The sequence below is a fragment of the Indicator indicator genome, chromosome 18 (genome assembly GCF_027791375.1).
Source record: "Indicator indicator isolate 239-I01 chromosome 18, UM_Iind_1.1, whole genome shotgun sequence".
Taxonomy (NCBI): domain Eukaryota; kingdom Metazoa; phylum Chordata; class Aves; order Piciformes; family Indicatoridae; genus Indicator; species Indicator indicator.
In genome coordinates this window covers 8,790,716-8,815,941 of record NC_072027.1, presented here as the reverse complement: position 1 = coordinate 8,815,941, position 25,226 = coordinate 8,790,716, and positions in this window count along the sequence as shown.

The window sequence follows — 25,226 nt, the reverse complement described above, 5'->3', positions numbered from 1 at the left end:
GAGGCACACAGGAAATAAAGGCATGAACATGGCAAAGGGCCCCTCCTGAAGCTCCTGATGGACTTTGCTGTCTCACTCAACAGGGGAAAATGGGGTTTGCAGGGTGTCTTCATTAGCCTCCAATCTACTCTGAGAAGTGCTGAGCATGGTCTTGTCAGTGAAAGCATTCGGGACCTGCTAGCCCTGGAACAAAAAAGATGAATAACTTTTAACATTCTCTTTATTAATACTGAACATTTTAGTCCTTCCAATGCATCTGGAGTATCTCTGATACTCTCATTCCCTCAGACAGAAAAAAAACTTGTACCACAGTGCTCTTATAATATCACAACTTACAAAGACAATGAAGTGACTTTGCTTCTGGTGATCCATTTTCAGACTGGGTGTAATGTTGTAACTGAGCCTACAGTCATAAATGGTCTTGTCCTCCTTCCCTAGAAATATTCCCGTGTCTTGTACAGAAGTATGAAAGCTTGCACAGTTTGGTGATTTTCTGCAGGAAGCACAGAGCAAAACACATTGACAGGAGTGATGTGTGTTGGGAAACACAGTCCCCGGAGAAGCCAACTCTAATCCTGGGGCTAAGCACTTTGCAGTGCTATAAATGAAGCCAAATTCGTTATTGTTTTTAATTAAGAAAACCAATTCTCATAGCAGATGATTTAGAGTGGCAATAATTGCATAATCAGGTCTAAAATGATATATTCTAAAGACAAATAGACAGTGTAATGCTGATCACTACCGGAAAAAAATAGCAGCACATGCTTGAGAAGCTAAAGCTGGGGAAAACACAGAGCCCCCAAAAATAGCAGCTCTGAACCAGGTGATATTTTTAGCCTTCTGTGAGTCAGAGGTGGGGGACAGGAGCCAGAGACACACTAGATCTACACTTGATCAATTCTGTGCTGCAGACTCTCCCTCCCAACAGCACAAGACGAGCCCTTGAATGGCAGCAGATGTTGTCCATACCACAGATGCTGAGCCAGCAAAACTCTCTTGTCAGTATATCTGTATTTACCACCCAGCATTATGAGCACAGCAAGCCAAGATGGATAGGTCAGCAGGATGGGACAGAGGACACCTGGCAAGAAATGTGATTCAGTGATTTCTTTTATTTTGCACCCCCTCTTGATTTGGAACCACTATGTGATTCTTAATGGTCTATGTGGTAGGCTGAAATTCCCCTCCCAACATTAACTTCACCAGACTAGCTCAGCTCAACGTCTGTGAAAAATTTTAAGGGCATAGCCCTAAAACCAGCAGAGTCTACCTAATCACAGCGTTTCGCTCAGAACAAGAGACCTCTTACAAAAGAAGTGATGATCTTGGCTAAGGTTTTCCAGAATCCCTGTGGTGCAGTAATAAATAAGATGTGTGCAAGGATGTGGGAGCCTGGCACATAGCTGCTGAGTCTGGATGCCAAAGTCCAGGTATCTTGATTGCCCCAGAGCAGGCAGGTGATGCTTGTGGCTTTGGTGTATGAATGACCCTGTGAAAACAAAGGCACAGCAGTGCTACCCTGAAAGCCAGACAGCATCGACACCAATGGAGAAAAAGACCTTTAGAACTCCATCAGTTCTAGCCAGAAGGTAGGACCTGCCCCCCTAAGCCTCCTGAGTGCCACAGATATAAATACATCAGTGGAGGCACAAAGAAATACAGGGAGCATTCTTGTTATCAGAGGAGAATCACAGAATCATTCTGGAGCTGGGGCCAAAGAGTACAAAATACATCAACACAATCTCACAACGCTGCAAGGGAGGACAGAGCTAGAAACTCAGCTGTGCTGCTGGCAGACATCATGGGAAATAAGTTTCAGTACATTGAGCATCACTGGCCAGGTAAATCTAGAGCTTTACAATTGTGCCTGGTTTCTGGGATGTCTTGTTTGCTCCTGAAGCATGTCGGCTCTGCCTCTCCAGAGCTCTGTAGCTTTTCTCACACTGCCCTCTGTGTGCAGCACCAGTGGAGGACCTTGTGCACAACCAATTCTGGGCTCCAGGGACTCCTCAAGGCAGCTTGTCCACAGAATAAATACAGTCCTGAACTGCTAGGTTTACCCAAGCAGTTCACTATGTGCAGCAAATTGAGGATCAGACCTTTCAGCTTTTACTTGCTAATATGCATCTGAGGGGAACCTGCTCAGTTACAAAGCCTGTGTCCTAACAGACACCTTAACCTTAAGGTGTTCTCCGAGTTCAAAATGTGGCTTAGCACATGTGCTCTGTAAAAGTCTTCTGCTTACTTAAAATTTTAGACTATAGATTGATTTCTGGAGCTCTGCAAACACTGAACCAGGGCTGGACCACAAAATTGGGTGTACAGTGTATCCCAGACTCCAAGCTTCAACTTGAACATCCCCTGATCATGTTTGCTCGAAAGGCAGTCCTAAAAGTCAGAGTCAAGTAAGTCCTGCCCAAGATGACCCATGTTCTCCCAAGTCCCAGTCCATTCCAGAAGGTTTCCACAGCTCTGCTAGCATCCACAACCTGCCTGCTTGCAGCTTTGCATCTTCTGACAACACCTTATTCACATACTCAGAGCAAAGTGTTTTCAGCCCCAGGACAGAAGTGCCAGGTTGGTGATGACTAATGGAGTTTTCTTCCCATTAAGACAGCAAATTAATCTGCTGAGGGTCAGCAGAGAGAGCAGGGACTTGTTGCTTTCAGAGCTGCCTAAGTGCCTTCTAGCATGCATCGTGCTGCCTGAGCTGTCCACACAGGCAATTGCCTCCAAGAAAGCCTCCAGCATGCAGGAAGACAGCTGGTGCTGATGAGAAGCACAGGGCTGGCCAAGCATGACATAGTTAGCCAAAGAAAGGGGCCCCTGAAGTGACACTGGTGGTCAGCCTGAAGGACAGGCAGAGATTGTCAGCAAATATCAAGCTGCAAAACACCAGAAGCACCTCGGCTTGCCCTGCCTTTGTGTCACTAGGGCTGAGTCTCCTTGCACAGGGCACCATGGAGCACACCTGAGGGACCAGCTCAGCTGGAGGAGTGGAGTGCTGGTGCCTAATAACAAGCAAGCTCCTACCAGCAACTCAGCTGCTGAAGACTTGCCTATATCTCATGCCTGTGCCAGTTCTCCAAGACCTTGAAAATATTGTACTCATACTGCAACCTCCTCCTTAGAGAAGATATTGATAGATTTGCTTTCTGATGCTCAGATAATAATTTTCCACAACATTTTTAGGAATTTTGTTCTCTTTGGCACCTGCATCCCTCTGTTAAGTTTGGTGGAGTTTAACCAAAAAGTTCAGTGTTTTGGAGGGGATGAGGAGAGACAGCAAAAAATGATGTATGCTTTGTTCCTGTCACCAGACAGAGAAGCCCTTCCTGTGTTGTTTATCCCCCATTACCCAAATCACTGTGTATATTTGTCACCACTGCATTCAGCTGACACTGAGGATTAGCCCAAGGGCATGCTGAGTGTCACTGCAGCCCCTCAGAGCTCAGTCCTGAACCTCTCCTGCACAGCCAGGAATGTGATTCCAGGCACTCACCTGACTGATGAGATGTACCTGGCCACACACTTCTCCTCTTGGCTATAAAATAAAAGTCTGACTATCTCCGTGTGCATCCTTCTCAGAAAGGAGCAAACTGCTCTCAGAGGAGGGCATTCAGACCAAAGCAGGACCAATGCCAGCACTCATCCTGGCAACAAAACAAGGAGTCCTTCCTGTGATGGATGGAAAAGCAGGAAGAACAACGTGGAATAAAAGAGCTTTCCACTGCCCGGTCCTGGTGGCGAAGATCCAGCCAGGGTACACTGAGTGATTTGTTTAAATGCCCAGTGTGGAAAGCAGGGGAGTGAACAGCCACACAGTCAACCAGGAGCCTGGTTCCCCAGCTACTCAGCATGGGTGTTTGGGGTATGAACCCTGCCTGCCCAGTGCCTGGAGAGACCTGGCCCTGCAGGAGACAGGATTTGTTGTGATAGTTGGATAATCACTGTGGCATAAGAGGCTCTGCCCCAGCATCCATCAATGAGAGAGCAGATGGAGTAACCTACCATAATGAAAGAGTTTTAGACCCAGGGATCAGCTCTGGATCAATCACAAGTTGAATCCTTCTCTCATTTCACATTCAGGTGCTGTAATGAATGAATAATGGCAGCACATTAAATGCCATGCTGTTTTCTTGTGGGTCCGGCCTGGCCTGCCCTTACCTTGCTGCTTACATTGACTGAGGCATCTGGCACACAGCTTGAAACCCTGAGAGACAAAATACATCACAGTCAGGGTCTGTCTGTCCCATGCCCAGTGTTTGCTTAATGTGCTTGGCCCCAAGACCAGCTTTCCAAACTCCTGTGTCTGTGATGCTCCTGGCTTCTTGCCCAATCCAAGAACACCATGTGGTCACCAAAAGGTAAGAAGACAAACAAGTAAGTGTTGCAGCACCTTTCACATCCTGTGTTGTCTCCCACTGAATTACAGACAATCATCTTCCATGTCTTCTGATAGGAAAGTGTCTGTCCCAGCTCTGTCACATGGTCTTTCCACTCTGCAGCACCTGATGAGGGCAGATATCTCAGCAGTATCTGCTTAACAAGACTTCTTTACCCCAGAGATACTCATGCTGAAAGCAGTTCACAAGCATTTCTCTGTTCTTGTTGATGGAAGTAATGGACCAAAACGGGGCAACAAACAACTTGCCAAGGGTCCATACTTGGCTATCAGAAATGCACTAAAAAGTTAGGCTTTCCTAGCTCTTAATTTGCATTTATTTCAATACCTCTGCTCACTGCTGCTGGTGTCAGAAAGCAATAGAGTAGCTTGTCTCAGAGCTCTTAAAACACCTCAACAGTGCCTGTATCTTGGCTGTTCCAGCTGCTGTGTGGATGAACATAACTCCAGCCATGGGACAGAGGGAATCTGCCCACTTGGAGACAGCACACAGATAGCATGGGCAAAGGTTGGGATGGTGCCTTTGCCTTTGGAGCTGCCTGCTTAATGTCTCATCAAGCACACGCTTTGTATTTTTCTGTTGCTGAGTGCTACAGTCCCTTGGTTGCAGCAGCTTTGGGCAAAGGGGCACAGGGCAATAAATGCTATGTGGAAATAGGACACTAATTCCAGGGCTGGCTTATCTATACATGGGGGGAGGGCATGGGAAAAGCATTCACAGAATGGTGGGGGTTGAAAGGGACCTCTGAGGATCATCCAGTCCAACCCTCCTGCCAAAGAAGGATGACCCAGAGTAAATCACACAGGAACACATCCAGGTGGGTTTTGAATGCCTCTGGAGAAGGAGACTGCACAAATTCTCTGGGCAGCCTGTTCCAGTGCTCTGCCACTCTCAAAGTAAAGAATTTTTTCCCTATGTTTACATGGAACCTCTTGTGTTCCAGTCTATATTCACTGCCCCTTGTCCTGTCACTGGACACTGCTGAGAAGAATCTGGCTCCAGAAGAGAAGAGTCTGACTTTGTTGCATCCCTGCTAATTGATCCTGCCCAGTTGTGCTGCCTGCCCAGGGCATAGCCTTCCCTGAAAACATAAAACCTCCAGGACACATCTCATTGTGGTGGTCATTAAGAGGCAGGAATGATCTACAAGGCTCCACATCCAAAGGCTGTGTCCGGGGTACGAGTAAATGTGAAAATCAGCTTTTAATTTCTAGCTGGAGAAAAAGATTATGAGGCATCACATAGAGAATGAACAAAAAAAACTGCAAATCCTGGAGAGCTGTGATGATAGCAGCTTAATGATCCTTTTTCAAACCATAGGAATTTATTTTACACAGTCTGTGCAGCCTCCAGAGCAGAGGAATACACACTGTGGAGTCTCAAAGAGACTTTGAGACTAACTGGGTAGGAGCAGCCCTTCCAATCTGTTGTTGTTTCAAGTGCTTTAAAAGCCAACAGCTCTCAGCAATGCAGTATCTCCTTGTCCAAACTCGAGTCCAAACCATCTCCTTGGCTTTAAAGGAGCAATCTGCAACCGCAGACAGTGTATGGTGAGAAACATCTGAGTAATTAGCAAACCTCCTCCTCCTCCTCCTCCCCATGTCCCAGAGGAAGCATGTGCAGGACAGAACACTCATTTATTGGCACAGCCACACCGTTTTCCTTTCATTTAATCTCACTTTAGTAAACAGCCCTGTTTGTGGGACTGAGGGTGCCATACAGCTCCAGGTTCACCCAGCATGCCATCACACTTCATTAAAAAAATGAGTGGAAGGATAAGGAGCCAGCCTGCTAATTCCCTTGGTGTTGCTGGGATGAGAGGTCTCTCATTTTCACAGGGGCCAGTCTCTGCAGCAAGTGAAAATTAAATATTTGGCTCTTGGGATCATTTATTTTGTAGCTTTGGCAGTTGCCAATGAAGTCTTCTGCTCCTGCTCTCTGCTGGGCAAGCCATGTTCAGGCACCTGAAGGGCTGGGGAGTTGTGCTCATTTTGCTACCTGCTGCTTTCCCATCCATACCCTGCATACAGATGGCCAAACTGAGCATCTTGGCTTTCCCTCTGACCTGTCCAGGTGATGAAAATGCACACAGATGAAAGGAGAGGACCTGAACAGGGAAAACACAGCCTTGTACTCAGCACAGAGGCAATGCCCATCCATACATTTGCTTTGCAGATGTGAGGTGCTGATGGTATTAATCTTCAGAGCTGACAGCAGCAAGGCTGGTGAGGAATGGGCTATTACAAAACAGCCTGGGTAGTTCCCCATGTAATTGGGATCTGCTGCTGAGCTCCCTTCTGTAGAAAGCTATTTCTAAAGCATTTCTTATCATGATTAATAGGAATCTGCCAAAGCAATGCCTCCCCCTCCCCCTCCTGCAAACCACTCTGACAGCAGAGTTGCCATTTTTGCCAGTCGATGCCATTTGTCACCACCCCCGTGCTAACAAAAGTGTTTCCATCCCATAAATTCCCTGTAAACTAAATATAGCTGAGGGCAGAAATTGAAAGTCATCTTAGTGAATGGAGAGGTTTTGGTTTTGTTTCTTTTCACAAAAGAGCTTTCTGAAAATGAAACCTGACATGATTCTGCCTGAAGAAGAGAAAGCAAATATTTATCACCAGCTGGGAAGGTGTAGAGAGGGAGGCAACTGGTTGTGACTCAGCCTGGGCTGTTCAGGGAGTCATACATGTCACTAGGACCAACATAACCTATCAAGGAGGGTTCCTCTCTTGTCCTCTTTCCTTGTAAATCCTGTTTTCTTCAGGAGGATCCTTATGGCCTTTGTAAGACTTCAAAAGGTCAACCTAAACAGCAGTAAGAACAGGGCGTGGGTGGGGGAGGAGAGAAGAGAGGAGACGAGCAGCAGAGAGAGAAGTCATCAGTGGAAGCCCATTGAGAGGAGAACATTGACCAGATAAAGAATATCATATTAAGCAGAATTCAAGAGCCAGACCTGCCATGCTCTGCTAACAGTGAATAATTACAGGAGGAGTGTGGAGGTGACAGCCTGTCTTCTGTAGGGGATGAGGAGAGGATAATAAGCTTAGCACACTCACAAAGGCAGCCAAGGAAATCTGACCTCTTATCACACAGTTATCTGTATGAGCAGTAGATGAGATTAGGCACATAATGGGATTGGTGCCACATGAAGCTTTGCATTTCTGACGTTGCAAGGAGGTTACTGACACCAATCCCTGCTAATTTATTGAATTGCTGCAATAAAAATGCCTTCTCTACTGAAAATAGCAGAGAGTAACTGAATAAACCTCTTGAGTAAAAGGGGATTCATTGCCTGAAGAGGATTTGCAGGGCACCACAGTTATTGAGTTAGCAGATTCAGAGGCAGCCAGCTGCCTTCCAGAGGGCTTGAACTGAGCTGATTCTTTACCCGGCCCCACACGGACCCGGGCTCAGGCTGCTTGTTTCAGAAGGAAGGGAAGCAACTTGTTCAACATCATGCAGTGAGCAGGGGGTTTGGGATTACCTTCTTTGTGCCAAGCTAGTACAGGACTCAGGACAGGAGCCAGGTTCCTGTTCTCCCACTGTTTCCCAGGACCAAGGTGCCTGTAAAGCTAACTCTCACCTGGATGTGGCCATTATGGTCAGGATTATCTTAAGCCTTCCTGGTAGAGCTGGCTCATCACCCATGAACCCTGGAGGGACCATGGGTAGCAGATGATCCATGAGGTTCTCTGATGGTCTAAAGGACCAAGAGCAAGGTAGACCACCCCCACTTCTTTGGGGATGCTTTCCCTCCTCCGACCTTTGAATCTTCTTCTGGGGGCTTTTTTTTTCCCCTTGAAAGGAACTTTGGGATGGCTGATTTTTCTCCTAACAGTTTGTGAAGTTCTCAGCCTCTGTGTGGCCCAAACACATTAGTATCCTGGGAACTCATGACAGCTATTGACAGAAAATACTGTTTAAGCAGTGGCTACTGATAAAGCACAGATGGAAATTGGTAGAAGTTGGCTGTAAACAATTATTGTGTGAAAAGCATGTGATTGGAGTAGCATTTCAGAGTGAGTCAACTGAGACTAGCTAAAGATACAGGAGAATAATATTTTTTTTTCATTTCAAAGGAAAATTAAAATGGTTTGATTCAGTGCAGGTTAACATTTTTATTGGATTTTTTTTCTATTCAAGCATCAATCAAAAGGAAATAGAAAAAAAAAAAAAGCCTTTTTTTCCTCTGCACTAGGAGGCCTACAAAAGGATGGAGAGAGACTGTTTACAAAGACCTGTGAGGACAGGACAAGGGGCAATGATATTTGGAGATTATCTAGTCCCTTCTCCCTGCTAAAACAGGTTTGCTTAGATCAGTTTGCTCAAGAACACATCCAGGTGGGTTTGAATCTCTCCAGAAAGGGAGAGTTCACAACCTTGGCTCCCATGGGAGCCTTCTGGTTTAAGTCTTTCTGCCTGTAGCATGAGACTTGCTTTAAATGCCAAAATAAGAGGCTGACACTGAATAGTTTAAACATGAAGAAGGGGCATGAACACAGAGGGAATGAGGGGCTGGGTTATGTTTTTCAGTCAAATGGCAGATCAAGAGAGCAGAAGGTGATGTGTACAGTACAGAGTGAATCCTGCAGGACACAGACACTCTTTTTCTCTTGGAAATGCTGAATAAGTTACACTGATGATTTCTCAGAAGAGTGCTTGACCCCCACTGTCAGCTCATTAAAGCAGCAGTCTCCCCTGACACCAGTCATCATTGCAATGAACTGTTATGAAACTCTTACCTTTGGAAGAGTTACCTTTGCCTTAGTAGCAGGCGTTTCCAAAACAACCTGAAACCAACATTTAACCAGAAGGTTGTAGCCTGCAAAGTAATCCTGCAACCAAGTGTAAACTTAACTCTCAGTCTAAAACACTTAAACTCTCAGTATAAAGCCTTCCAATGCTACCATGCACTCTCCTCCAAGAGGTAAGACCAAAGAGCAGGACTAGGCTGAAGATGTGGCCTCCAAAGTGAAACCAAGCCAGGTGGAAATGTCCTTGCTCCCAGAATCAGCATCTCACTTGTCTGGAACAAGAGTGAAAGGTTACCTTTTTGGTGCACTTCTTGCAGTCATTTTCCATGGGTATAAAGATGACGCACAGGGGAAAAAAACCATGAAGGCAGCAGCCCTCCCTTCCCCCTCCCCCTCCTGCCATGTTGTCCCCTCCATTTCTTTCTAGTCGTTTAATTGGAAAGCATATTTGCTTGTGACGCACTCTGGATATCGTGTTCCCTCCTGATTGTTTCTACTCTGTTTACCTATATATTAATCCTTACAGCTCACTGCCCAGCTCTGCGAAGAAGGTCTCTGCCTGAGAAGACAACCTCTCCACCAGCCACCCATGTCATGTACTGTGTGAGGCCACCTAACCTTCTCACCACATAGTGAAAGAACACCTTGTTTGGGGTGGCAGCTTGCATTTCCATGCCAGGGGGGAGGCAGTGACAAGGGTGACAGACGTGCCCACAGTGAGCAAATAGGACACCTTTTATTCCTGGTAGTAATTGATTCCTGCAGCCCCAGAAAGAAGGCTTCCAGAACCAGGACATCTTGTCCCTCTTCCTAGGCAGGCAGATGACACCCTTTGTGGGATGTCCAGTAAATGGGGAAAACAGAGAGCAAACAGTAGCAAGGTTTCACATTCTGAGTTCCTCCTTCCTGCTGCAGAGGAAAGAGGGACTCAGAGTACTGTGGAGGCAGATGAAAACACCCCTTCCCTGCACTTGGGTAGCTCTTTCCCAGGCTGAGGAGTTCTTTTTTAAGTGTCAATGTCCTGATCTGGTACAAACACCCTCTCAGAGCCCAGAGCTGGCCCTTGTCTTGCAGTGACCAACAGCCTTATCTGGATCAAGCATCACTCAGAGATTCATCTCTGAACTTTATTTAGACTTTGCTCTGGCCCATCTCTGCCTGTGTTTTCCTTTCATCTTATCTATCTGTCCTTCCTGTGTTAGGCACACCCCAACTTTTCCATTCCTTTGCCTCCTTGCTACACTGTGGGTTCCCAGGGCTGCTGCACTGCTCCATTCCCAGTAGCCCAGTGCTACATGATGGTGCAGGAGACATCTGACTGTTTTCTGACAACTTCCTATTCCTCATGTGGGTTTTGGATCTACCAATGCTGTTTGTTTCATAGGATCCACCTCTGCAATAGCTGCCATCCTGAGCTAGCAATTTTGCTTGGCTGCCTGGAAGGAAAATGAGGTACTTGTTCCACCTAGTCTCCTCTCCCTATTTCTTCTTCTAGAAGGGATGGGAAAACTGCTGAACCTGGTGCAGAAACCATGGCCAAGACAAAGCTCTTCTTCACTGCCCTGGCCATCAGAGCAGTGCAGAACAATGCACAATCCTGCCCCACTCTGCAGGACCAGCCCCACCACCACTTTTGGCTGCACTCATTCCTCATCCCTGGCTGCATGCCGGCAGCATCCTTCATCCCTCACAAGGTCAGCAGGGCCTCACACAGTGGTGGGACTGTCACAAGATCTTTCAGCTCTGCCTGCAGGTCTCTGGTACATGCAGGTGTTTATTTAGATGGCAAATTGCACAAAATGAGGCTTGTCCCTCCTTGTGCTCTGCAGACTTCTGGCACTCAGTTATTGTAGCATAATTATAGTTCCTGTCAGCTCTGTAATAAAGCCTTGCAGCACAAAAGGCACTCTGGATCAGCAGTTTAGCAGTCCAGATGAGCAAAGGAAAGGAATGCAGGGAAAAGTGTAGGAAGAGTTTAAGGCTAGAACCAATCCCCATTTATTTAGCTTCTGACAGCAGACCAGCAATGCCAGCACCAAGCAGTGATAGCACTTGGGGCTGACAACACAACACCAGGACAATAACTTCATGCAGCCCTTTTTGGGTGTTTCATTTTCTGTCTTGCTTTACTTACCTACATTTTCATAAATCCTCATTTTTATGGGGTTTACTGTTACATCATTTAAGGCAAATGCTAGACCACAGTTCTGAAATATCAGGGCAGCCTGATCTAGTTGGACATGTCCCTGCTGACTGTCGGGGGGATTGGACAAGATGATCTCTGAGGGTCCCTTCCAACTTGACACAGTCTGTGAGTCTGTTTAAATGAAAATTGTGAGGTTGCTGAGGAAAACCAGAACATTGCAAGATAACAGAGCTATTTCCCAGATGAAAAGGTTTGTCTATGAGAGAATCATAGAATTGTTTAGATTGGAAAAGAATTTTAAGGTCATCAAGTCCAACCATAAACCTAGGACTGCCAAGTCCTCCACTAAACCATGTCCCTCAGCACAACATCTACATGTCTTTTAAAGAGATGGTTACTCTACAACTTCCCAGGGCAGCCTGTTCCCGGAATGACAACCCCTTCAATGAAGAATTTTTTTCCTAATGTCCAACCTAAACCTCCCCTTGTGAAACTTGAGGCCATTGCCTCTTGTCCTGTCTCTTGTTACTTTGGAGAAGAGACCGACCCTCACCACATTACGACTTCCCTTCAGGTAGTTGTAGAGAGCCATAAGGTCTCCCCTGAAAGCAAGGAGGGAGGGCACTATTCCTCCTCAGATTTAATCTCCTGTGCCTCACCAAAATCTGAGAGAGTGAGCAAATGAGCCTTCAGCCTTTCCCCAAGGCACTTGGTCAGCACATACCTGCACGTACACACAGGCACTGACATACACACGTGTGCACTCACAGACATACTCATGGTGGTCCCAAGGTGCCCTGGGCTCTGGGGTTCCTGGCTGCAGTCCTGTACTTCGCTGTAGACCATCCCTGGGTGGGATTTGGCCATCACTGCCTCCATGATACTTTGCAGCTTCAACAAAAGGACAACAAGCATGTGAGCCAGCACGTACAGAAGATGGCCTACTGCCCTGCAGCCTTCAGGGTGCAGCACATTGCTGCACACACAGAGACCACTCCTCTGCATCTTTGTCTTGGCTTCCTTCTCTTGAAGGAGCTGTGGAACCTCTGCTTGACTCTATAGGACTGCCTGGCTGAAGTCATTCTGCAGCTCTCCAAAGGCTAGATGGAGAGCTGAGTTATTCCCTCCTCATTTACAGTGTCCAACACCTCAAAAGCTAATGCACATGTGGTGTGCTCTTCAATCTCCTCCCTGCTCCCTCAGAAGGACCTCTGAGATGCAGTGCATGGGAAAGGTACAGCAGAAAGCCCACTCTCTGCCCCGTGATACTTGTGCCATTCATCCTACGCAACCCAAAACTTTCCCCAGGCTGGTACCCAAAGGATGCAGCAGTGCAGCACTATCAGGAACAGCAGGTGCATTTATACAGCACTACCCTGCGTGTCTGTCACAGAGCCTGGTGCTCCAGGACAGCAGTAATGACTCCAGACTGCTTAGTTTCAGTGAGAGGTGCAGAGGAGGCTGTGGGATCCCCATCATCAGAGGCTGGCAGCCAGCGTTTACCAGGAAAGCACCCACACAGCTGCACATCCCTGAGATCACCTCCTGGCTGTGGCTGGAAAAGAGAGAACACAGCAGGACAGAGAGGCAAGAAGGATGTGACGGCCAGACACACACACCTCATCCTTCTCCACTGGAAGGACTAGAGTGAACAAACAGTGCAGTCTGGAGCCAGAGAAAGCTATCTCCATCTTGGTCTGTGGGAGAATTATTATTCTGCAGCTGGTGAGAGAAAAAACTTTTTCTGCCAACCCCCTGCCGGGTGAGCAGATGTGTGGCGATGTGCGGCGATGTGCAGGGGAGCCAGCAATGTGAAGTAGAGCCAGCGATGTTCAGGGGAGCCAGCGATGTGCAGGGAAGCCAGCGATGTGCAGGGAAGCCAGCGATGTGCAGGGGAGCCAGCGATGTGCAGGGGAGCCAGCGATGTGCAGTAGAGCCACGATGTGCAGGGGAGCCAGCGATGTGCAGGGAAGCCAGCGATGTGCAGGGGAGCCAGCGATGTGCAGGGGAGCCAGCGATGTGCAGTAGAGCCACGATGTGCAGGGGAGCCAGCGATGTGCAGGGAAGCCAGCGATGTGCAGGGAAGCCAGCGATGTGCAGGGGAGCCAGCGATGTGCAGTAGAGCCAGCGATGTGCAGGGGAGCCAGCGATGTGCAGTAGAGCCAGTGATGTGCAGGGGAGCCAGCGATGCGCAGGGGAGCCAGCGATGTGCAGTAGAGCCAGCGATGTGCAGGGAAGCCAGCGATGTGCAGGGGAGCCAGCGATGTGCAGGGGAGCCAGCGATGTGCAGTAGAGCCAGCGATGTGCAGTAGAGCCAGCGATGTGCAGGGGAGCCAGCGATGTGCAGGGAAGCCAGCGATGTGCAGGGGAGCCAGCGATGTGCAGTAGAGCCAGCGATGTGCAGGGGAGCCAGCGATGTGCAGGGGAGCCAGCGATGTGCAGGGAAGCCAGCGATGTGCAGGGGAGCCAGCGATGTGCAGGGGAGCCAGCGATGTGCAGTAGAGCCAGCGATGTGCAGGGAAGCCAGCGATGTGCAGGGGAGCCAGCGATGTGCAGTAGAGCCAGCGATGTGCAGGGGAGCCAGCGATGTGCAGGGAAGCCAGCGATGTGCAGGGGAGCCAGCGATGTGCAGTAGAGCCAGCAATGTGCAGGGGAGCCAGCGATGTGCAGTAGAGCCAGCGATGTGCAGTAGAGCCAGCGATGTGCAGGGGAGCCAGCGATGTGCAGGGAAGCCAGCGATGTGCAGTAGAGCCAGCGATGTGCAGTAGAGCCAGCGATGTGCAGGGGAGCCAGCGATGTGCAGGGAAGCCAGCGATGTGCAGGGGAGCCAGCGATGTGCAGTAGAGCCAGCAATGTGCAGGGGAGCCAGCGATGTGCAGTAGAGCCAGTGATGTGCAGGGGAGCCAGCGATGTGCAGGGGAGCCAGCGATGTGCAGTAGAGCCAGTGATGTGCAGGGGAGCCAGCGATGTGCAGGGGAGCCAGCGATGTGCAGTAGAGCCAGCGATGTGCAGGGAAGCCAGCGATGTGCAGGGGAGCCAGCGATGTGCAGTAGAGCCAGCGATGTGCAGGGGAGCCAGCGATGTGCAGGGGAGCCAGCGATGTGCAGGGAAGCCAGCGATGTGCAGGGGAGCCAGCGATGTGCAGTAGAGCCAGCGATGTGCAGGGGAGCCAGCGATGTGCAGGGAAGCCAGCGATGTGCAGGGGAGCCAGCGATGTGCAGGGGAGCCAGCGATGTGCAGTAGAGCCAGCGATGTGCAGGGGAGCCAGCGATGTGCAGGGAAGCCAGCGATGTGCAGTAGAGCCAGCGATGTGCAGTAGAGCCAGCGATGTGCAGGGGAGCCAGCGATGTGCAGGGAAGCCAGCGATGTGCAGGGGAGCCAGCGATGTGCAGGGGAGCCAGCGATGTGCAGGGAAGCCAGCGATGTGCAGGGGAGCCAGCGATGTGCAGGGGAGCCAGCGATGTGCAGTAGAGCCAGCGATGTGCAGGGGAGCCAGCGATGTGCAGTAGAGCCAGCGATGTGCAGTAGAGCCAGCGATGTGCAGGGAAACCAGCGATGTGCAGTAGAGCCAGCGATGTGCAGTAGAGCCAGCGATGTGCAGGGAAGCCAGCGATGTGCAGGGGAGCCAGCAATATGCAGTAGAGCCAGCGATGTGCAGGGAAGCCAGCGATGTGCAGTAGAGCCAGCGATGTGCAGGGAAACCAGCGATGTGCAGTAGAGCCAGCGATGTGCAGGGGAGCCAGCGATGTGCAGGGAAACCAGCAATGTGCAGTAGAGCCAGCGATGTGCAGGGGAGCCAGCGATGTGCAGTAGAGCCAGCGATGTGCAGTAGAGCCAGCGATGTGCAGGGGAGCCAGCGATGTGCAGTAGAGCCAGCGATGTGCAGTAGAGCCAGCGATGTGCAGGGGAGCCAGCGATGTGCAGTAGAGCCAGCGATGTGCAGGGGAGCCAGCGATGCAAGGCTGCAGCCCTTCACTGAAGGGGTTTTTATTCTGCTCATTTCAGGCTGCTCCTACCAGGCCCTAAACAATTGCAAAGACAGACCACTTTGTCCAGGCATCATCTCAATGAGTCTATGAGCACTTCAGAAACTCCTCAGCGGCTTCTGAGAAAGTAATAGAACGAGCCAGTTGACTCTCAGATGTTTCTGCATTCACATAAAAGAAAGGGAGAATTATTTCTAAATGCTTGATATTACCTTTCTGGGATCATAAGGATGAGGCTGGGCTGTTTTCAGTGGTGCTCAGTGATAGGACAAGGGGTAATGGGCACAGACTAGAACACAGGAGGTTTCACTTGAACTTAAGGGAAAACATTTTTACTTTGAGGGTGATGGAACACTGGGACAGGCTGCCCAGTGGTCATGGAGCTTTCTTCTCTGGAAACTTTCAAAACCTGCCTGGGTGTGATCCTGTGCAACCCGATCTAGGTGAACCTGCATTAGCAGGAGGGTTGGTTGGACTAGATGATCTCCAGAGGTCACTTCCAACCTCTATCATTCTGTGATTCTGTGAAAAGAGCTCATGGAAACAAGAAGCAGTGTCCTGGAGCAGGACCAGCCTGCCCAGACACAGGGATTAGGAGGGCTTTTATCTTGATATTTCAGAGCTTACAAAGGAAGCTACAAAGTTTGTAAACATTCCCACTTGGCAGCCTTTTGATATTTGCTTTGACTGTGATTTAAAAAGTGACTTGCAAACTCCCTTTCCAGGAGGAGCTCTTTGCTGTGTCAGTAAGTAGGTGCCTGGGGATCAGCTGTGGATACAGAGCTCCCAGTGTAATACTCCTGTTGGTCTTCTTTGCCACCCTGGGCTGGAGTGGACTCCTGTGAACGATAAATGGAGCTTGCTCACTGGGATACACAAGCTGGGCTTCCTTGAGAGATGTGCTCACTGTGGCCAGTGTACACAAGCCACGAGGATCACCATCTCCAGCGATGAGGAGCCCTCAGAGAGGACTACAATGGGCACCACCCTGAGACCTGAATGCACATCTTTCCCTATCCCCCCCCAACCAAACCCAGTGTATGGACACAAGGGCAGGAATCTGCTTTTTTGGGGGGTTTGAGGGGGTTTTGCAATTGTTTTTACTGAGCAGTAGACAAGACAAGGGAAATGCTCCACATCCAGGGCTTCCTCATGCATCAGAGAGACAAAGCCACTCCCTTCTGCTTTTAAACAGAATGTTTCCAGATAATAAACAGGAAGAAACCTTTTCTGGTCAGCAGAGCCCTTCCCCAGTGAATGTCTCCCCTGGACCTGCTCTGTTAAGCCCTTGGGAGCTTGGAAACACTTAGGGTGTAAAAATAGTGCCTACAAAGTCAGCAGCCAAGCCCTGGACAAGCTGGATGGCTGGGGTTTTTTAACGTGCTTTATTTGATTTCCCAATAGTTCCAAACTCTATGGAAGGAAGCAGGGATTCTCCCTGGTCATCTCAGTGTACAGAATACTGAAGAATATCCCACCTGAGCCTGACCTCCTGCTGCAGGAAGGAACCAGCAGAAAGAGATTTCCTGGTGAATTGATCTCTTCCCCACATTGCTAAAATGCCTCAAACAGCAGAGTTGCTGAGGAAGCACCCAGTTCTCAGCAAGGTTCCTGCTCTCAAAGCCAGCCCCAGGGTCTCCCCAGAAGCCCCTTCCCATCCCTGCTCTGCCCAGGAGGCTCCTTGGTGATAACATTTTCTGTCCTGTTTTCAGGTTAAAGCCAGGTGTCTGTTTTCAGAAATAGAGGAATGAGGATTTTTTTTTTCCATTATGGAAAACTCTTCCAGGCTTCCCAGTGCTCATTTTTGGTATCAGGACACTGCAGAAAAGGAGGAAACTGGTGGGCAGCAGGACACTTGCTGGGGAAAGCTAAAATCCATAAATGCCTATCTGGGATGCACGTAATCAGCAAATCCCTTGGAGGGGACACTCTCTGTCAGCATTCCCAGCTCAAAACCTGAGGTTTAGCAATGCCTCTAGCATCCCCTTCAGACATGTTCCCACAAAAGATTCCCATCCGAGTAAATTGGCATCTTCTGGCTAAAAAAGCTATTTCTGAAGAAGAATTTCAGAACATTCTCTGTTGTCTAGGTCACTAATAGCTGGTACAAGTTGAAAGCCCTGAGGACTTCTTACTGCGCTATGTTCCTGGCATCACTTGCAAATTGTTTGCCCAGCTCAGCCTTGAACAGATCAGGGGCAATTTTGGCTACTGCAGCAGAGGAAAACAATGGCAGAGCATGTCCTCTCCTGCTACTTTAGAATTGTTCAACCAGAAAATAAAGAGAGAATTGTTTTTCTTTGGCTATGCAGTGCAAGTTATTGGCAACTAAATAAGCCCAAAGGCCAAAGGATGAAGTATTTATTGATTTTTTTCCCCCACAGTGTTTATTTCTGAGTTAATTTGCAACCCACATAAAGAGAGAAAGAAATCACTGAAGATAAAATATGTTTTCTATTGTATGCATTAGGGGAAAGGTTTCAGTAAAGGATGATTGCATGGGAGGTGTTCAGTGGTGTCATGGATTGAGTTGAAGCTGCTGCTGTTATTCATAGCATGCTGCAGTGATGCCAGCTTCAAAAAAATGAAAAGTGGAGCAAAATATTTTGGGGCTTGAAGACTGGTTGCTGCTTCTGGGTTCTGGGTTCTTGGGTGTTGACTCTTGTGTGCAGGCATGGTGGTGGAACAGGTGGGAGTCAGGTAGCTGCTGGGTTTGCCTTTCTGGTTTATGCTGGTTTTTTCCCCCTGTGTACATCACTGTGCTTCTGCAAAAAGGCTAAGCTAAGGTAATCATGCATTGTATTACTAGATTAATTAGATTGTTTACATTATTAGATTAATTCAATTATTAGCTAATTTAGTTACGTATTGTGCTTATGATATTTTATGTTACATTAAACTCTTTATCTCTACCCTGAGCTGTGTGTGTTACTCTTTCCCTCACTTCTGTGTCAGGGGAGCAGGCAGGTTAGCCCTTGTGCTGAACCACTACAGGAGGGTTTGGTTGGTTTCACTTCTGACAACATAATTTGACTAAATCTTAGCAGCTGTGAGGCAGACCCACACGAACTTCATCATTTGATTTAAAGCACACAGATGCCATTTTGAGAAGCTAAAATTAAGGAGATGGGGAGATGTAACAAATTAATGATCTGAACTCTCAGGCTATCTAAGAGTCCCTTTTATCTGTGTCTGGATGGGTTTCCTGTAGGTACAGCAAGCTCACAATGCCATCTTCTTCTCAGCTTTTCAGTAATGCAGAGATGACAAGACTTAATACAGGACACTGCCATCCAACTGTACCATCTGCCAGAGGTCCTCAGCTAATTAACTATTGATCTCAACTTTGGGGTGTTTTATTAGAATCCCACAGGTGTCACATCGTTGTTAACAGGGATTTAGCATGAAGCAGAGAGAGGACTGGCTGTGCAGATGAAATGTTGAAGATGAAGTGTCAAAGCTAATAATTTCTCAAGGATCACGACTGTGTTTGCGAGGCAGGCAGTGAGGGTGGATGTGCTACTGCAGTGTGTGTGTGCAGTCAGCAGTGACTGGGTCTGTGGCTTCACAGGATCCCCAAGACACTGCAGGACCCTGATTCCTGGTGTTACATACTTTGGACACAATATATTTTAAGACCTTTTATCACCTCCAAGCTAGCTAGCAGCTCACTAGATGCATCCCATGAGCACAACCATTGCAAAGCAGCGCAGAGGAGTTGGGGGGATCAACAAGCTGGGTTTTCAGTAGCATACAGAGGTTCAGCAGAAGAGCTCAGCAAGCATCTACCCTGCTGAAGCTGCATGTGCCAGCCACTGCTCTTCTCTGGCATATAGCAGGAATACCAATGAGGAAAAGAGACACCAAGCATCTGATCACCAAGGGGAACAGGCTGGCATCAGCACAAGCCATTTTGAGCAGTTCCTTCAGCCCATTTCCCAGCCTGAATAATTAAAGTTCCCTGCTGGTTTAAAAGAAGGAACATGCTGTATGGTGAGCTACTGTTCCCATGTCAACAACCCAAAAGCATCAGAAAGAATGTTTCCTCTCCTCTCCAGGTCACATTTATTAACACTTTTTTGATAAGTGCTGCTGGTGGTGGTGAAGACACAGAGTTGTGTGTTCCTGCTGAAGAGAAATCAGCCAGCGCTTCTGAAGCTGAGTCCAAGTGAGAGATGCTGGAATTTATTAAATAAATACAGACAGACAGGTTTAAACAAGCACAGAGAAGTGGCACTGTCCATCTAGCTTCCTGACAGGGCCTTATCCAAGTTAGCAGTTCTAGTTTTGTTTCTTTGCTGGTGTGTATTTTCTTTGTGTTTTACCCTCTGGCAGTGGTTCTTTAGCTCAACTCCAGCTCCCTTTCTAAAGGTGTCACCAAGAGATGACACCCCTCATTGCTGCAGCTGGAGTGGTTCACAGCAATGAGTCTTCTCTAGAGCCAAAAATAACACACCATGGGGATGAAATTCACAGTCCTGTGCCCTGCACACTGCCTGCAGAGAGACAGTGGGGACTGTTGATGCGTTAGTTCTACTCTGACACAAGGGCTGTGACAGAGAATTAGACATGGTCTGTCCTTACAGGAGCCTTCCAAAGAGCCTTGTGAAGCTTTTCTGCACTACCATGCTGCTGTTCTGAGCCCGAGGCTGCTGTAAAGCTTCCTGATCTTTCCACAACAACAGAAAAATAAAGGACATTGTATGAAGAGCTGTGGGCTGGAATACTCAGTCTCTGCACTTTTTGTGCTGTTTCTCTCCTGGTTGTGCTCTGCCCTGGCTGCCCACACTCTGACTGGCAGCAGGGCCAGGTTTACACTGCATCAGCATAGTGCCCTCCCAGAGGAGTCCCAGCCCCACGAGGGCTTCTTGCCCGTGTAATGACAAGCAGAGCAGCAGCTGGCTTTGTTACCCTGCTGTCTTAGCACACACAGTGTGCTGCAGAAGTTCATAGTCCAGCAATGCCATGAAAACTCAAATCAGTCTAATTGTAGCATTACTGCTGAGCCGAAGCAGCACTTCCTCTACATCATGCAGGGAAATGCTGCCAGTCTCTGGAACTCCTGGGATGCTCTGGATATAGAGAGGCCATTTACATTCAGGTAGGCAGGAGGCTGCTTTATGAAATTTTATGCTTTCTTTCCACCTAGGCATGACAGCTAAACCCCAGCATGTATCACTGTCTTGATTACCACAGTGAGATAGTAAATAGAAGGTGCCAGCACAGACTTAAAAATTGAGGTTCTTAATGGTGAGCCTCTTGATCCTGAAGGGTCAGAGGAATAGATTTAGTTCAGAGGTGTAAAACTGTGATATTCAAACTCTTGGAGATGGTGACAACCATCAGTTCACATTTCATGGTCTGAGCACAGGGCAAGTGCACAGTAACACTAAGCTTCAAATCCCATCCCTGCACAGCTCAGTGCAGCCCCACCACACATGCTGTGAGGAGGGGAAGCCAGCATTTAATTAGTTGTTTGACCTTGGAAAACTTAAATCCATGTGGTGCTTGGGCCCTGCACGAGGAAGAACGTGGAGCACCCCATCAGATAAGAAGCCAGCCTCTTCCCAGCCCACCAACTCCAACCTGGAGTACCACTTGTGAGCTATTGCAAAACAGATGAAATCTGCAGGGCCCTCTCCCAGTGGGGAATGAGGCTTGCTAGAGCAGAGCTCTTGAGCAGCTTTCTCCAGGAGCTGCATGAAAAACCATCCAGGAATGCCAAAAGTCAGTTTGTGGCTTTCTTGCCTTCTGCCTTTAGGAATCATGCTCTGATCAAAGTCCATCTTCCCACCCTCACAGTAGGACAATGGGTTAGAGAGTTGCCAGCAGCTGTGGTGGCTTTCTCCCTTCTCTGTGTTGGCCTTGTTGACTCAGTTGCAGTCATTTTTTGTTTGCTGCATGTGGCTGGAAGGATGCTGTTGGCCATGGCATACTTGCAGCACGTCTCACTTTGGCAGTGCCTTGTGCCTGTTTCCTGCTCTGCAGCAGGGAAACAGTGGGAACTCGTTGTGGCTTATTGCACATATTGCAGCAAACGTAGCAGAATCCTTTGTCCAGACTGTCCCTAGAAAATCCCCTTCCACTTTAGCCCTATTCTTTAGGCCAAAAAGGGTATGTGAATTATTTTTAAAGCGGTAAAAACTGGAGTCATCTTCATTACCTGCAAGGAGCATCCCCAAAGCCATGCTCATGCCCAAGCTGCTATAGCCAGAGAGCTCCTTCTCCAGCAGCAGATGAGAAGCAGTGAGGATGGCAGGGGCATGAGGGAAATCACATGACTCTTCAGGCCACTCAGCAAACCTTACCTTGAAGTGGGGTGAACACAATTTGTGGGCCAAAGCAGTATTTCACTGGGGGTGAATCACTGAAGGGAACTGCCTGGCTGAAGCCGCATCCTGAGCTGCATCAACACCTTTAAGGGCTAACATATATACAGACATGAGGAGTGGAGCTCTCCAGGCTGTGTTCATTAGTCCTGTTCAAAACAACGTGGCTTACCATAGCAACTACCAAAGAAGGAATCAACAGTTCTTGGGCAAACAAACACTTATTAAAACACCCTTCTGAAATATTTATGCTTTGCTCCCTAAAGCCCACTAAGTGCAGTGACAGAGCAGTGCAGCACAGCGCTGCATGGCACCAGGAGCATCAGAAGAGCTTTTTCTCTGCTGCCTGGAAAAGTGGAAAAAACATTCCTCATCAGTCTGTTTACCAGCCCAGGAACGTAACCATCTCTGCATGACGTGACCGAGAAGCTGGGAAATGGAAAGGACTCCATCAGAGAGCAGGATACCCTCTGTACTTCCTTCAGTCTCAGGTCAGCCTTGAAGAATGGCTCCAAAACTTTTATTTTATTTTATTTTATTTTATTTTATTTTATTTTATTTTATTTTTTATTTTATTTTATTTTATTTTATTTGCAAACTCCCTAAAGAATTCACTCCAAAAGCCAACGGACCAGTTTTTGTCAAATCATATCTATGCTGACGTTTATAATGCATGGAAGGAGATAACAAACACAAGAGGAGCTGAGGGGTAGGAACTGGAAGGTGTTCAAGAAGTGAAACAGAAACTTACACAGAAAAATAGGGAAAAGAGACCTAAGAGATCAAAGAGGTCATGACATAACCACCCTCTTCAGCAGTGAAGGCAGCTGTGAACTTGTCCACCTCTTGCCTTGATCTACTTTGCTGGTATCTCAGCATTGCAGACAGAATACAGAGGCTGTTCTGAGAGCACTGAAAGCATCTGGGATGGACAGCACCTTCCTGCAAACAGGATCAAAGAATGGGGATGGGGAACATGGAAGGATGGAAAGACCTTTCAAATGGATTTTACTAACCTGAAACAGCAATCTGAGAGAAGTGCACTATTTAGGGCAATTTGTGTCTTTCATCATTCATAGTTCATCACCCAGGACCTGCAGAATGGCCCTGTGGCCTCTTGTTGCCCAAGAAAGCTAAACACTGATGATTTTACAGGTGTCTGCTCTTCTGGTATGCGTTTCCCTCCCTCAGGAAGCAAATCAAACAGCTGCTTTTGAAAAGAGGCTCTCCAAAAGCTCACAGGTGTGTGCTGGTATTTAGCATGTCTTACACCAAGTGTCGCTTCCTTGACAGTGATGGAGCTGTTCAAAGCCAGGGCCATAAACCAGAATGAAATAGCTCTAGCTGAAGAAAAGTTGTTTATGATCATGTTTTCCTGGAGCTGTCAGCCAGCACTTACAAGTAAATATTATTTTACAAGTGAAAATCTTGCATGGGTCTGCCACTATTGCTGTTTGTTGGTTTTTTTTCTTTCCTGGGCTGAGTTTTGTGCATAAATCAAGTTGGCAAGAAAATTGTGTACCTCTAGACTGACAGGAAGGTTTAAAACACTTGAGGTGTTTAAACTAAACTGTGAGTCTTGTCAGAAACACCAAAAACTGTAACAAGAATACTCTGCTGAGGTTTATCCATTTGCAGCTTCCAGAACTGCCACAAGCTGGACTTGGAGATGGCTGTGCAGGAAGATTAGTGAACATTTTTACTTTATCTCATTTGGTAGCTGGTGGATCTGGGGAGTGTTGGGTATGGAGGAAAACGTGTTCATTTCCCCAAATATTTTGGTTTGATAAGATGCAACACAAACTGTTAAGAAGTATATGCCAGAGCACTCCAGAAGGGGCTGCTGAAAGCAGCAGTGGGCATTGGTCACAAATGCAGTGAGGGAGTGGGTGCAACTGACCAGGCAAATGTCTTGGAGGATGTCAGCCTGGCTGGTGGAATCTGCATCAGTCTAGGCAGTCAGACTGGAAAGATACAGAGAACATGACTGGTCCCCCTATGCAAAGCTGATGCACACATGGTCAAAGTATGTCAAATATCCTCTACTGTGGAAAGCAAAGGAATATGAAGTAACATAAGCAAATTAATCAAAATCAGGTCTTGTTTTGACATACATTTATATTGGCACTGCCATCAGCATTCTTCATCCTGGATTCTTTCACTTGTAGGCACCCTTCACATACTCTGCAGGCAGGGATATCCATGTACCCATGGAAAGAAACACAGGGAGGTCTCCCTAAGCAGAGGTTTCCAGTCAGTCAGTCCAGATGGCTGTTTACCTTTCCTTCATGTTGGGCTCCCTGGGTTGATTCACAGACACAGAGAGAGGTGGTGGCACAGTGGCAGCAGTGAATGGCTGGGTGGAGGGGAGGCAGCCACTGCTGTCCACAGCTGCAGTGCCAGTTTAAACACAAAGCCAACACAAAGAGCTCCTTTTGCTGCTGGGGCACATCTCCCTTCCACAGGCCCTTTGCTGTGTAGATACGTGAGCAGGATGTCTCTTCTGAGCAGGATGTCATGGGATGTATACTTATGAGTTAACTCTGGCCAGAGAAATGTAGCCTCTCGGACAAGCAAATTTCTTTAGAACAAGTTTGCTAATCTCCATCCTACATTTCAGTGTGCTTTGAAGACACAGGCAGCACAGATGGAAGATGTGGAATCCCTTAAGATTTTCAGTGTGATGAAGGGTCTCTGTCCTTTCAGTCCCTACTGTCACAAAAGAGCAGAAAAGAGTTTGGAATCTCAACTCCTATGATGGCTTGGAAGCTCTCATTTTGTGAACCTAAAGGCTCTACAGTTCTGCTATGAATGGGATGCTTACAGCACAGGAGATGAGTCAAGCAGAGAAAATGTGCTGCAGCACACGGTCCACCAAGAACCTGCCTAAACCACAGGCTTCCAGTGTCATTTCTCACTGGAACCAGAGCCAGCCCCTGCATGGATTGGAGTCTCCAAGCTGTTTGGCTACAGCAAAGCAGAGATTTTTGAGTCAAACTTCAGGAAAAAAAAGGCAATCACTGCACCAGTTCAGCCACCCAGGGTCCATATAAAACCACACTAACAAGGACATGCCACTGCCAGGGGTGATCTCCAAGAGGTGAAGTACTGGCCCACAGTATCCACAGGCTCTGGGATAATAGATCACATTTCTTGCAGTTTGTTCAGGGCAGTAAAGCCTCCTAAAGGGCTATTCAGTGACTGACATCAGTGAATGCAGGGGATAAATAATAGCAAACTGCAGCTTTGTTTTCTAGTGCTGGAAGAAGACGAAGAAGGAGAATTACATGAGAGTCTCACCTTAATGATGCCCAGCTGGCTGTGTTAGCCTGCAGAGCCCTGTTTGTTTATCCACTGATGCTAGACACAAGTATTTGGCAGGCTTCTCTCAAACTAAGAAGAGTTTTTTCCTTAAATAAGAGAGCCCCACTGTCCTTTTCAGTGTTCCCTACTGCAAGCAGTCATAGATTTTCTCCAGTGAAGGTTGTTACAAATCACCCAGCGTGAAAAAAACAAACAAAACAAAACAAAACCAACTAACAAACCAAAAGAAAACACACAAGGAAGAGGGGGAACTGTTTTACTTCATGGATTGTGATGGC